A 13,370-nucleotide genomic window follows, 5' to 3' on the forward strand; every position below is an offset into this window, starting at 1 on the left:
TGAATGTGTGTGGATATGATCAACCTCTTCCATCATAATTCGTCTTCGACATAGTTTCCTTTCTTTTTCTTCGACGATGGAGGGGGGATCGATTTATGGAAAATTCTAAATTCACGATTAAATATAGTCTTTTTATGGAGAAAATTAATAAGGATGTACTCCTGTACTATTATGGATGCAAATCTTGTCGGAACATCCACTAAAGGATGGGGGCATTATGAACCATAAAGGGGACATATTGTAAAATTCCCAAACTATCCCCCAACACCGCACAACTCACACAATAATGAATAGCAACACACCCTGTTTCTATGCGGGTTTTCTGATAGAATTTGTACTCTACTACCACGCAGGCCGCTATAGGCTAGGTTCAGGCTAAACTCTTTTAGTCATGAATGCCTATGAAAACTCATTTACTCTCTCTTGAGTTCAAACTTCATGTGTGGATAAGATCAACCTCTTCCATCATAATTCGTCTTCGACATAGTTTCCTTTCTTTAATAAGGATGTACTCTCATACTATTATGGATGCAAATCTTGTCGGAACATCCACTAAAGGATGGGGCATTATGAACCATAAAGCGGACATATTGTAAAATTCCTAAACTATCCCCCAACACCGCACAACTCACACAATAATGAATAGCAACGCGCCCTGTTTCTATGTGGGTTTTCTAATAGAATTTGTACTCTACTACCACGCAGGTCGCTACAGGCTATGTTCATGCTAAACTCTCTTAGTCATGCATGCCTATGAAAACTCTTTTACTCTCTCTTGAGTTCAAGCTTCATCCCATTCATATATCTGGACTTGGAATTTTTAGAATCAAATTTGCATCCAAACTCAATAGATCAGGATAGATTAGGCTTAGTTTGTACTACACATGTCTGAGCTCGACCCTGAGTGCACTTGTTTTCCTTGAGCCAAACTTCAGCCTGCTTATATAGGTATTGTTGGATAATAGGTTATTAAGATTCCTAATCTGTTTAGGTAATAGGTTATTGGGGTTCCAAATCTGTTTTGGTAACATGTTATTAGGATTCCTAATCTGTTTTGATTTTGGTTTTAGAATTGCTAGTATGTTTTTAGTTTTAGGATTTTTATATATATAAAACATTTTAGAAGAGAAAATTAGTAGAGAGAATTAGAGAAAAAAAAGTCTTTTGAGCATATTGAGAGGGAGATATTGTGAGGGAGTTAAGATCTTTGGTTAGGGTTATATTTGAGTGATTGTGTGAGTTGTAACCCATTGTATTTCTCCTTCATATAGTAAAATTTTCTCATCCTCTCCCCGTGGACGTAGGCAATTACCCGAACCATGTAAATTCTCTGTGTTGGTTTGATTTGTGTCGTATTTTTGGTGATTGCACTCGTGTTTGGTACAGTTCTCTTCTCTCATCACTCGCCAACTCGTTTGGTTATCGAGCACGCTTCCACACAACGCGCAACAGTTGGTATCAGAGCTCCAGATTTGAGATCTAGGGTTTTGGCATTGAGTGGAGAAAGATTCATTGTGGAAGCTTGGTTCTTAGAGTTCTATGTTTCGGTGGAGATAGCGTTACAGAGTTGCCGTTGGGATCTCGCTTTCCTTGTGTGGTTAGGAGATCGTGTTGGAATCCTATCTAGGGTTTAGTTGGTAATTTCTCAATTTCTATCGAAGTTTGAATCTTTTTTTACAACTTGAAGTGGTTTGCAATGAGAGAAGAAGTTGGTGAAAGCATCAAGACGATGGCGAGTATGGTTCAGGTTGGATTTCAAAACACTAAGATTAGTGTGGTGAAGTATGACGACAAAAATCAATATTAGTTTGTGAATGAGCGATATACAGGATGCTCTCAATGCTCAAAATTTAGAAGAGACCATCATGGTCCATAAGAGACCACCGAAATACGATAAGACGATATAGGACAAGATGAATAAGAATGCTTGTGGGATGATCAGGTCTTGTTTGGAATAAGAGCTGAAATATGATGTGATTGGGGTGACGTCTACGATGAAGATGTGGAAGATTCTTAACAACAAATATCTTACAAAGAGTGTTAATAATCAGTTGCACTTGTTGAGGAGATTATTTAGATTCCAGATATCCAGAGGCACCTTGCTTACGACTTATGTGAATAACTATACAAAATTATTGTCGGACTTGGCTAACATGGATAAGAAGATAACGAATGAGTACAATGCGATTATTTTGTTAGGCTCCTTACCCGATGAGGAGTATGATACCTTGGTGCTCACTTTGTTGAACGGTCGATCTTCCATCACATATAGTAAAGTGACTAATGCATTGACAAATTACTATTTGAGGAGGAAGGACAAAGTAACCTTCAGAGCTAGCACTTCAGGAGAGGCCTTGTCGACGAGAGTCCCTATCCGAAAGGTGGCAATCGAGACAGGTCAAAGTCTAGAGGACACTACCAGATGTTGAAAAACCAATGTGCGTTCTACAAGGAATAAGGGCATTGAAAGAGAGATTGTCCGAAGCTCAAGGAGAAGGAGAATAGCAAGAAGAAGGGCCCGAAGGCCAATGAGGTGAACGTCACGAGAGATAATGATTCCGATGATTCGTGCTTTTCTCTGTTGATTACTCCAGAGGTGAACCATGTGGATGCATCTAATTGGATGCTTGATTCTGGTGCTACTTATCATGTGACTTCCCGGCGAGATTGGTTTGCATCATTTGAGAAACTCGATGGGGACGTGGTAGTCATGGGAAATGATCAATCCTATGGTATTTGTGGGATACGTACCATCAAGATTTAGATGCACGATAGAGTAGTTCGTGAATTGAATGAAGTGAGATTTGTTCCTCAGTTAAAGAAGAATCTTATTTCAGTTAGAGCTTTAGACGCGAAGGGATTCAATGTGACATTTGAGAACGCTGTAGCGAAGGTTACTAAGGGATCTTTGGTGGTGATGAAGGGAGCCCGCAGTAAAAATTTGTACTATCTGAAGGGGAGCACCGAGATTGGCCAGGTAGCTTCAGCTGTTTTAGAGGCGAACGTGAGCATACTTTGGTACTATAGGTTGGGACACACAGGTAAAAAGTCACTGTAGGTACTGTGCAAGCAGGGGCTATTAAAGGAAGCCAAGAGAGAGAAAGTTGAATTCTTTGAGTACTGTGTACTTGGCAAGAAGACAAAGGTGAAGTTCGGGATAACCATTCATAGGAAAAGAGGCATCTTGAACTACATGCACACGGATGTTTGGGGTCCCACCAAGACGACATCACTTGGTGGTTAACATTGGTTCGTCACGTTTGTAGATGACTATTCTAGACGTTATTAGGTGTGCATGATGAAGAAGAAGAGTAAAGTCCTAGAGATATTTATAGAGTGGAAGAAGAGATTGGAACTGCAGACTGAGAGAAAAATCAAGACGTTGCGATCCGACAATGGCGACGAGTACACTTAAGACCCCTTTTAGCAGCTATGTCGAGACAAAGACATAGAGAGACACTTCATAGTTAGTCATACACCGCATAAGAATGGGGTGGCAGAGAGATTGAATCGTTTTTTGCTGGAGAAGGTCTGATATTTATTATCGCAGAGTGGTTTGGAGAAGATCTTTTAGGCTGAGGTACTTTTTTATATGAGCCACCACATTAATAGGCTCCATTCATCTGCGATTGAGGAGAAAATCCCTATGAAAATATGGTCGGGAGAGCCAACACACAATTATGATCAGCTCAAGGTATTTGGGTGCCCTGTATTTTATCATGTGAAGACTGATAAATTAAAACCTCGAGCTAGAAATACCATATTTGTTGGATTCAAGCGTGGTGTGAAATATTACAAGCTTTGGGATCCAGATGACAAGAAGATTATGCTGAGTAGAGATGTCACTTTCGATGAATCTTCGATCTTGAAGCATCCTAGCTCTCATCCGGTGAAGAGCATCCCAACAGAGAAGATATCACATGTGGTGGAGATTGATACAGCTCCACAGAGTCCAAATATGACTGTATCCATTAGAGTGTCGACTGAGGTGATGCCAGGCGAGCACATCGATGATTTGGAGGGTACAAGTATAGTTGAGCAGGATTAGGGACCGACGACTCAGGTTCAGGATTCTATTACAGTTCGAAGACCCATGAAAGACATACGATTACCATCTAGGTATACAGACACAGTCGTTGCATATGCATTTCCGGTGAAGAGTGTCGATGAGATGGTTCCTACTATATTCAGAGAGGCTGACCAGAGTTTGGAAGCTGATTTGTGGCAGGAAGCTATGCAGGAGGAGATGGAGTCTCTCCATAGGAATGACATATGGGAACTTGTCGAGCTTCCAAAGGGACGGAAGGCTATTGGTTACAAGTGGGTGTATACAAAAAAAGGAGGGCATTGGAGGTACTCCGGTGAGATTTAAGTCTAGATTAGTGATTCATATTTTGCTAGTTTTGGTAGCACAGTATGGTTTGGAATTAGATCAATTGGATGTGAAAACAGTATCTCTTCATGATGATCTTGATGAGGAAATTGATATGACTCAGCCATTGGGGTTTCGAGCTACAGAGGAGGATAAGTTGGTTTGTACGAGGCCAGATTTATCACAGGCAGTGAGCATGGTTTCTAGATACATGCACGACCTAGGTCCGTGTCATTGGGATGTCGTGAGATGGATTTTGAGGTACATTCGAGGTACTCTCAATGTTGGTTTGGTTTTTGAGCGGGATACTAGTGGTGGGCAGCTATGTATTGGATACATAGATTCAGACTACGATGGAGATTGAGATAAACGCCGGTTGACAATGGGGTATGTGTTCACTTTGACCCGTACGCCAGTGTGTTGGAGGTGCACCTTGCAGTCTACAATGGCTTTGTCGACGACGGAGGTAGAGTATATAACGATTACGGAGGCTGTTAAGGAGGCGATTTAGCTTCGAGGACTTTTGGAGGATCTTGGTATTTCGCAGCGATCCATCACCATTTATTGTGATAGCATGAGTGCTTTTTATTTGGCGAAGAATCAGGTCTTTCATGCGAGAACGAAGCATATCGACGTTTGTTATTACTTCGTTCGAGATGTTCTTGAAGATGGGGATGCGGAGCTCGTGAAGGTCCACACAAAAGATAATCCAGTGGATATGCTCACAAGGGTGGTCCCAAGCAACAAGTTTGATCATTATATAAACTTGTTGCAAATTCGTGATTGTTGAGGTCGTTCACGGGCATTTGGATGAACTACGGGCGGCTTGATTCCTTGGGAGAGGGGGTACGTAGGCAAACACATTGGTGCAGCCGGATTTAAAGAGATGACACATTGGTGCTCTTGTTGGTATCGGCTTAGTTTTGGAAATACTTCACCGAGGTGGAGAATTGTTGGATAACAGGTTATTGAGATTCCTAATCTGTTTTGGTAACATGTTATTAGGATTTTAAATCTGTTTTGGTAACAGGTTATTAGGATTCCTAATCTATTTTTATTTTTGTTTTAGAATTGCTAGTATGTTTTTGGTTTTAGGATTTCTATATATATGGAACGTTTTAGAAGAGAAAATTAGTAGAGAGCATTAGAGAGAAAAAGAGTCTTTTGAGCATATTGAGAGGGAGATATTATGAGGGAGTTGAGATCTTTGGTTAGAGTTATATTTGAGTGATTGTGTGAGTTGTAACCCGTTGTATTTCTCCTCCATATAGTGAAATTTCTCCATCCTTTCCATGTGGACGTAGGCAATTAACCGAACCACGTAAATTCTCTGTGTTAGTTTGATTTGTGTCGTATTTTTTGTGATTGCACTCATGTTTGGCATAGTTCTATTCTCTTATCGCTCGCGAACTCGTTTGGTTGTTGAGCACGCTTCCGCACGGCGCACAACAGTTATTAGGTTTGATTTATTGGTTTAAGTTTATGTTTGAAATAATAAAAGGATTAGAACTGAGTTATGATTGTACTCATTGCAAACCTCATCCTAATGTGCTGAATAATAAGTGTAACATGATGTTTTTTTCTAAATCAACCAAGTAAGAATAAACAGAAGACTTAAAAAAGAATATCTTTATGTCCATGACTTGGAACTTACTAATTAGAAACTAATGTGTAAAATATATTTATTACCTAATTAACCTTATATTATGTTTTCTTTTTGAGGTTTGTTTTTGAAAATATATTATATATGTTTTCTTGTTCTAGTAGTATGGTATAGAAAGATAGGGGCATTCCTAAGAGTTTGTTGGAATTTTATATTAGAAATTAAGCTCAAATTTGTTCTTGTAATTTATATTAATCTATTTCTTTAAATGGTTGATTTTACAGTCTATGCCTTGATTATGATTGTGTTATAAATCGATCCTCTTAATGAGTAGTGTGTTTATGGTTCCTTGAAATAACATACCAGCACAGTAATTTTCTTGATTATTCACTTTCCTAGCTTGCTAGTATGCATGACAAGTGTATAATGTATTTTTGTAGCACCACATATTATATTGTACACTATAACGAAAGTTGTATGTATTCACACTTATTTTATGACATATATAAAAATATTATTTTATTTGTAAAGAATCAAAAAATAGCAATACAAATAAAAAGTATGGCAAATCACGACATATATTTATGTTATTAAATGTATAGTTAAATATAATTGAAAAAAGCTAATAGTCCAACATGGATTGTGAGAGGATCTATTTATGGACTTAAATAATAAATCTTAGATTTTAATTATAATATTGATTAAATATTTATGATAGTGTGTAAGCCAAAAAAACTTTATTAGTTAAGTGTGCTTTAGTGAGAGTAATCCTATGATGGGCGACCATTCTGAAAAGTTATATTGCTGAATCATGACAATCTTTATATTTTTATGATTTTGACACTGTACGTGTCATTATTTTTGACGCATGTGTGTGTCACAAGTTTTGTGACACGTGTATGTGTCACCACTCTTGATGTACATATATGTCGTAAGTTTTGCGACACATTCTCACATATGTAGAAAGATGTCTCTACACATGGTCTAACTATACTTTTGGTATGTATCGCGCTCTATTTGTGCGACACAAAAATATATTACATAGAGACAAAAAAATTATCATAATTTAAAATTTTTGTTATAATGTGTAACTGAGCCTCATAAAAATTAAATCAGAGGCTGATTTGGAAATGATAACACAACTGGTTGAAGTGACGAATTTGTTGGTGAAAATACAAAGATGCGGAGGGGTTAAACTAATAGTTAAGATTAGGAAATTTGTTGGTGTAAATACAAAGATGCGGAGGGGTTAAATGCAACATAAAGAAGACCTCGAGAGGGTAGGGATCCAGTCGGGTCTTCAATTATTCAATTCACTTAGTTTGTTAGTTAAGATTATATTATAGGATACACGCCAATTCGGGACTAGTTCAGTAATAAAGAGAATGATGTTGAATCTTGGAAAAGGCCTTGAATAAAAATTAGAGAACAAAGAGAGAGAAAAGAAAGGAGAGAAGGGGGCTAAAAACAAAGCTTTTGAGGGTTCGGTGAGAAAACAACAATATAGAGGGGGGTAAACAGAAGTAAAGAATTTGCCAATCTTAGCTAGTTAGATATTTGTCAATTCTTGGCGATGAGTCATGGAAAAGGCGAGAAAACGAACAATATAAAATGAAAGAAAAAGGATTTTGATTGAAATTACAACGATGTAGAGGGTACAGATGAAAAATAAACAAGATTTCGAGAGGTATAACTGTATATCAGATTCCCTGGTGCTCTCTCCTCGAAAATGGACTATCGAAAAATCGAAGCTCAGGTAAAAATTTCATCTTTTCTTCTTACTTTTCTCTAATAGTTTCAGGCATTTTCATCGTAACTGAGAGCAAAGGGATTTGATTCTTCAGTATTTTGAATGTGATTCGTTGGTATTTTAGTTTCATTCGAGGCTCAATCTGTTCTTTTTCGGGATACTTGAAGTAAATTTTGGAATTTTCCTTGAGTGAATCTGTTGACTGCTTCTGTTTGAGTAGTAGTTGTTAGGGTTAAGATTTAGGGTTTATCGTAACATGATGGCTGCGTTTGTATTTGAGTAGTTTTTTACATGAATTCGTACATTTTTGTGTAAAATTCACTTCTTTTATAATAATCTACTATTAAGTCAAACCATAAAACATGGAATATTTGGTTCGATTAGTTATTGTGGTTCGCATTTGGGACAATTGGGTCTCAATATGAAGGCTTTTATTTCCCTGGTAATTTCAAATATGGCTATCTTACCAAAATTTGTGTAAAAATTTTTCAGACAATTGGGTCTCAATATGAAGCCTTTCATTTCCACGGTAATTTCAAATATGGTTATCTTACCAAAAGTTGTGTAAAATTTGTTCGTAGTTGTTTTAGGCAAAGTTTCTGAAAAATTCGTTATGACCTCTAATAAATAATTCTATCTGTGTACTTTGTGATATTTCAGTGTGGGGGTTAACCAAATATATTGTATGACTAAATCATAGACATCTTGAATTTGTATTGATTGACAATGCTACAGAATTTAGTGTATAAAATAATATGTACTTTTTATTACTTGAATTAAAAAAAAAGAAAAAGATAGTGATATCCATTGTAATTGCCCATACAGTTTGGACCAAATCTGCTCTCTCACAAGTTTTTTTGAGAGTGAAAATGGTTCTAAGTCAATTTAATATCCTTTTGTTCAACACTTCGAAACCCCACACGAAGTTAAGACTGATGAAGAAATGACCCTCTGTAGTTTATTGGTCCCTAGTGTTGGATCTTGAGATGCAAGCCTATAAAGGGGGAGGGGCCGGGGTAAATAGGGTTGCTACCATTTTTCACTGAAAACACAGAATAGACAGTGAAATAGATAAAATAAAAGCGATCGGTGATAAATAACCACAAATAACAGTCAATCAAAAACACACAAGATTTTATAGTGATCCAAATAACATTTTCATGTCCACTCTTCTTTTTCACAAAGGGGTTTCCTTACTATGCCAATAGTTCTCCTAAATCATAAATTCGATAAAGTAAGATTATAAGGTCACATCCTAGAATCTATTTGAAACCAGTCATCTAACCTAACTCTCCACAATAAATAACACCTAGCCTTAGTTATTCCCAGCCCTCAATTCCAACCGGCTTGAATATACTGTAAAAACAAGTTTGAAACAAGACCAAACAATCACAATTAAGCACATAAAATATGAAAGATCTTACAGTCATTTTGATAAAAAATCGTCCTTCAATGATTCTAAGTGTAGCACCATGAAGAACAGTGTAGATGATGAATCCAGGGGCAACTCTCCTCGTTGAAACGATCCGAAGGTGTTGTGCGCGACGATGGAGAGTTTGTTGAGGCTCTGGGATAAAAACTTTCAATGTAATCTCTTCTCAAATCAAAACCCTAGAACTCTCCCTTCTCTCTATCTTTTCCAATGATATATAGTCTCCAATAGGTTAAGAAAAAGATATCCTAAACATGGTAGAGTTTGGAAATCAAGGGAACGACAAAAGACTAAGCTTAAAACTTAAAATCTGTAATCAGCCGACTTTCCTATTGATGGTTGCTTTCGACCGGTGATAGTGTTGAGGCACCATTAATGATTCCTACATACCATCGATGATCTAAAATCATTTCTCTATATTCATTAGTAGGTTCCTGTAGCCATCAGTGAGCTCATCTATCATCGATGACTCACTGTTGACCGTCGATGTTAGATGGCTGAAATTAACTTTTGAGGTAATTTTCGCGTCATTTCGCCACGTACATTTATTATACATGTATCCACCTGTATTATATCATCTTAAACATTTATTAGTGTCAAATGCGAGCTTGTTATTACTCAAACCAATGTTTTAAATATCAAATGTCGGGTTCATGTCGGACAACTAAAATTCATGTCAGATAGCAAAAATCAGGAATATGTGGGGGACAAAAAATATCAGATTGTCATATCGAATGTTGTGCATATGTATAATATAAATATCATAAATAACATCTAAACATATTTAATAAATTTTATTGTCTAAAATATATAAAAATAATAATAATTTATGATGCTTAGGGTTGATGTTGAAGGAAAGAGGTGAGAAAAGAGGAATCTGATGTTGGCGGTTAAGGAGAGAAGATTGCTTGATATTGATGTCGAAAGAACAGCTCGGAAAAGAGACCGATGAGATGTTGAAAGAGTGAGAGAAGATGAACAATGGAAATGACTTTGTTCTTTTTTTCGTTTCCCCTAACTGATCGGATTTTTTCTTTGGAAACAATATTAAGATAATTAAGAATTTAAACCCTACCTTGATTAGATAAACATAACCAGAAAATAAAAAAAATCAATTTTTCAGACTGAAAAATCAGCCGACATAGCCAATGTCCCTCGATATATTCGCCCGACATATCCGACATGTCCCCTGATATATCCGACATGAACCCGAAAAACGCAATACGCATTGAAAAGCTCTATATCGTGTCGGTTGGTCCCTAAATCCAACATGGTGGCCGACATGTCTGACATAGCGACCAACATTTAAAACACTGACTCAAACAAGAGATATTGTACGTATTATGTCCTACCACCTAGATATTTGCAACTACAATGATATGAATATTTCAATTACTTTAACTTAAAATATGTTCACTAGGAAACGTGTATTTGTATAGAAATTTCTTAGCATATTTATTCTAGCAAGTGCTTAATGTTTATGAAAGTGTAGAAAAATAAAGTACAATAACAACAACAAAGCTTTTGTCCCAACTTTTTGGGTCCGCTATATGAATTCTATTCTTCCATTTAGTTTTATCAAAAGGCTATCTCCTCCACTAAATTGAGCATTATTAAATCCTTCTTAATTTTTTTTACCCAAGTTCTCTTAGGCCTGTTTGTGGTCCTTTCTCCATTGATTATAATCTTATCACTGCTAACCGATGCATTTAATGGCGTCCTTGCAAGTTGCAAATGACTAAACCATCTCAAGCGATTCTCTCCCATTTTATCATCTATAGGAACAACCTCTAACTTACTACGAAGGACTAGACTAGAGAAATATGCATTGTAGAAAATAAAGTAAATATTATAGTTCAATAAAAGATGCATTGAATTTCTGATTATTAAAAAGTTAGAACTTAATCATAATTCGTTAATATCGAAAAGGAATATGCATTATCTTCTACTTGTATTATCTTTTGCAATGTCGATATCCAAAATCTAATGCAATTTCATTATTTCTTAACATAGCTTGTTAGATCTTGTTATTCTACAATGAGCCTGTGATCTGCACTATTTGTGGAAATTCAATATATTGAATATAAAAATGAATAGCGAAAATATTATTTGTCCGTTCTTGTTTCAAGGTCCTGCATAACTACATTACATGGATATGCCGATATGGACCTTACATGCTAACACATGGAAAATTCTTAAAGCTTGGTAGATCTTGTTTTTCTACAGCAAGTTCATGATGTGCATAATTTGTGGAAACTCAATATATTGAATATGAAAAAGGACAGCCGTTTTGTCTATTCTTGTTTCGTGGTCCTACGTTGCATGGATGTGCCAAGTATGGACACAACATGCCGACAGATATGGAAAACATATGCGGTCGATTTCTCAATTATTTAGTGATAGTTTCACTTTCACTCTGATAACTGAAATCAGATCCCCTCTCTCCCCCCTCGAAAATGGACTATCGAAAAACCTAAGGTCAGTTAAAATTTTTATCTTGTCTTCTTTCTTTTCTCTAATAATTTCAACAGTTTCGTCTTACCTGAGAGCAAAGGAGTTTGATTCTTCAGCACCTTTAATATGATTTGCTGGTAAATTCAGTTTGAATTATCATTCAAGGCTCAATCTGTTCATTGTCAGGATATTTGTAGTAATTTCTGGAAATTACCTTCCTTTTTGCAAGAATTTCGGATGGTTGAGTGAATCTGTTTACTACTTTGGGTTGAGTAGTAATTGTTAATGTTAGGTTTAGGGTTTATCATAAACATGATGGCTATATTTATATTTGAGTAAGTTTTGACATGAATTGTTAAGGTTAGGGTTAGGGTTTTGGGCTTGTTGTCACCTTGTCCTACAGTATATATCTTATCATTGCCGGAGTAAGAAAAGATAATAAGTTGGTATTTATGATCAACAAAATAGATCAATTTGGTAATTTGTCCCTTTTATAATCTACTATTAGCTCAAACAGTAAATAGTAGTATACTTGGTTTAATTAATGTGGTTTGCACTTGGGACAATTGGATTTCCAATATGAAGCCTTTGATTTCCCCGGTAATTTCAAATATGGTTATCTTACCTGTATATAAACTGTGCATAGTTAGTTTAGGAAAAAATTCTGAAAAATTCTTTACAGCCTCATCTAAAAATATACAACTCTATTCTATGTACTATGTCATATTTCAATGTTGGGTTAACCAAATATCTTTTATGACTAAATCCTAGACTGAATTTGTGTTGATCGATAAGTCTACAGCTTTTAGTGCATTAAAAAAGAGTAGGAGTTCTATCAAAACGTTTCAACATGTGAACTCTTTTTTTTCTTTTTTTGCAAATAGGGGTCCAGGGGAAAGGTTCAAACTGCCTTCCCCCTCAAAGTGAAACTTGTGGCTCAGAATGCTTCGCGCATTGCAGGGTATTTGTGATATGATTCCTACTCATAAAAAATATGTGCTTTATACTTGAATTAAGAGAAGAAATGAATAGTGCTATCTGTGGTTATTGTTCAAACAGTTTGGACCAAATCTGCTCTCTCACGAGTTTCTTGACAGTGAACGTATTAGTAAGTCTATATAATACCCTTGGTTTGACACTTCAAAACCCGACACGAAGTTGAGCTGAGAACGAAATGACCCTCTACTATAGCTTATTGGTCCCTTGATCTTCGCAAGCACAAGCATATGAATATTTCAATTACTTTAGCTAGAAATATAGTACATAGGAAACATAGATTTATATAGAAATTTCTTAGCATATTTATTCCAGAAACTGCTTAATGTTTATGAAAGTGTAGAAAATAAAAAAGTACAACAACAATGAAGCTTTATCCCAAAATTTTAGGGGCAGCTATATGAATTCTATTCTTCAATTCAGTTTAGTCGAAAGGTCATCTTCTCCACTATGTTAAGCATTATCAAATCCTTCTTAATTGTTTTGCCCAAGTACTCTTAGGCCTACCTCTTGCCCTTCTTTCTCCATTGATTATAATCTTATTGCTCCTCTTAACTGATGCATTTAATGGCCTCCTTGCAAATGATCAAAATCTCTCTCTTGTTTTATTCTCTATAGGAGCAACCTCCAACTTACTACGAAGGACTAGACTAGAGAAATATGCATTGTAGAAAGTAAAGTAATTATTATAGTTCAATAAAAGATGCATTGAATTTCTGATTATTAGAAAGTTAGAACTTAATCATAATTTGTTAATAGCGAA

Source organism: Asparagus officinalis, chromosome 5, assembly GCF_001876935.1.
Source record: "Asparagus officinalis chromosome 5, Aspof.V1, whole genome shotgun sequence".
NCBI lineage: Eukaryota > Viridiplantae > Streptophyta > Magnoliopsida > Asparagales > Asparagaceae > Asparagus > Asparagus officinalis.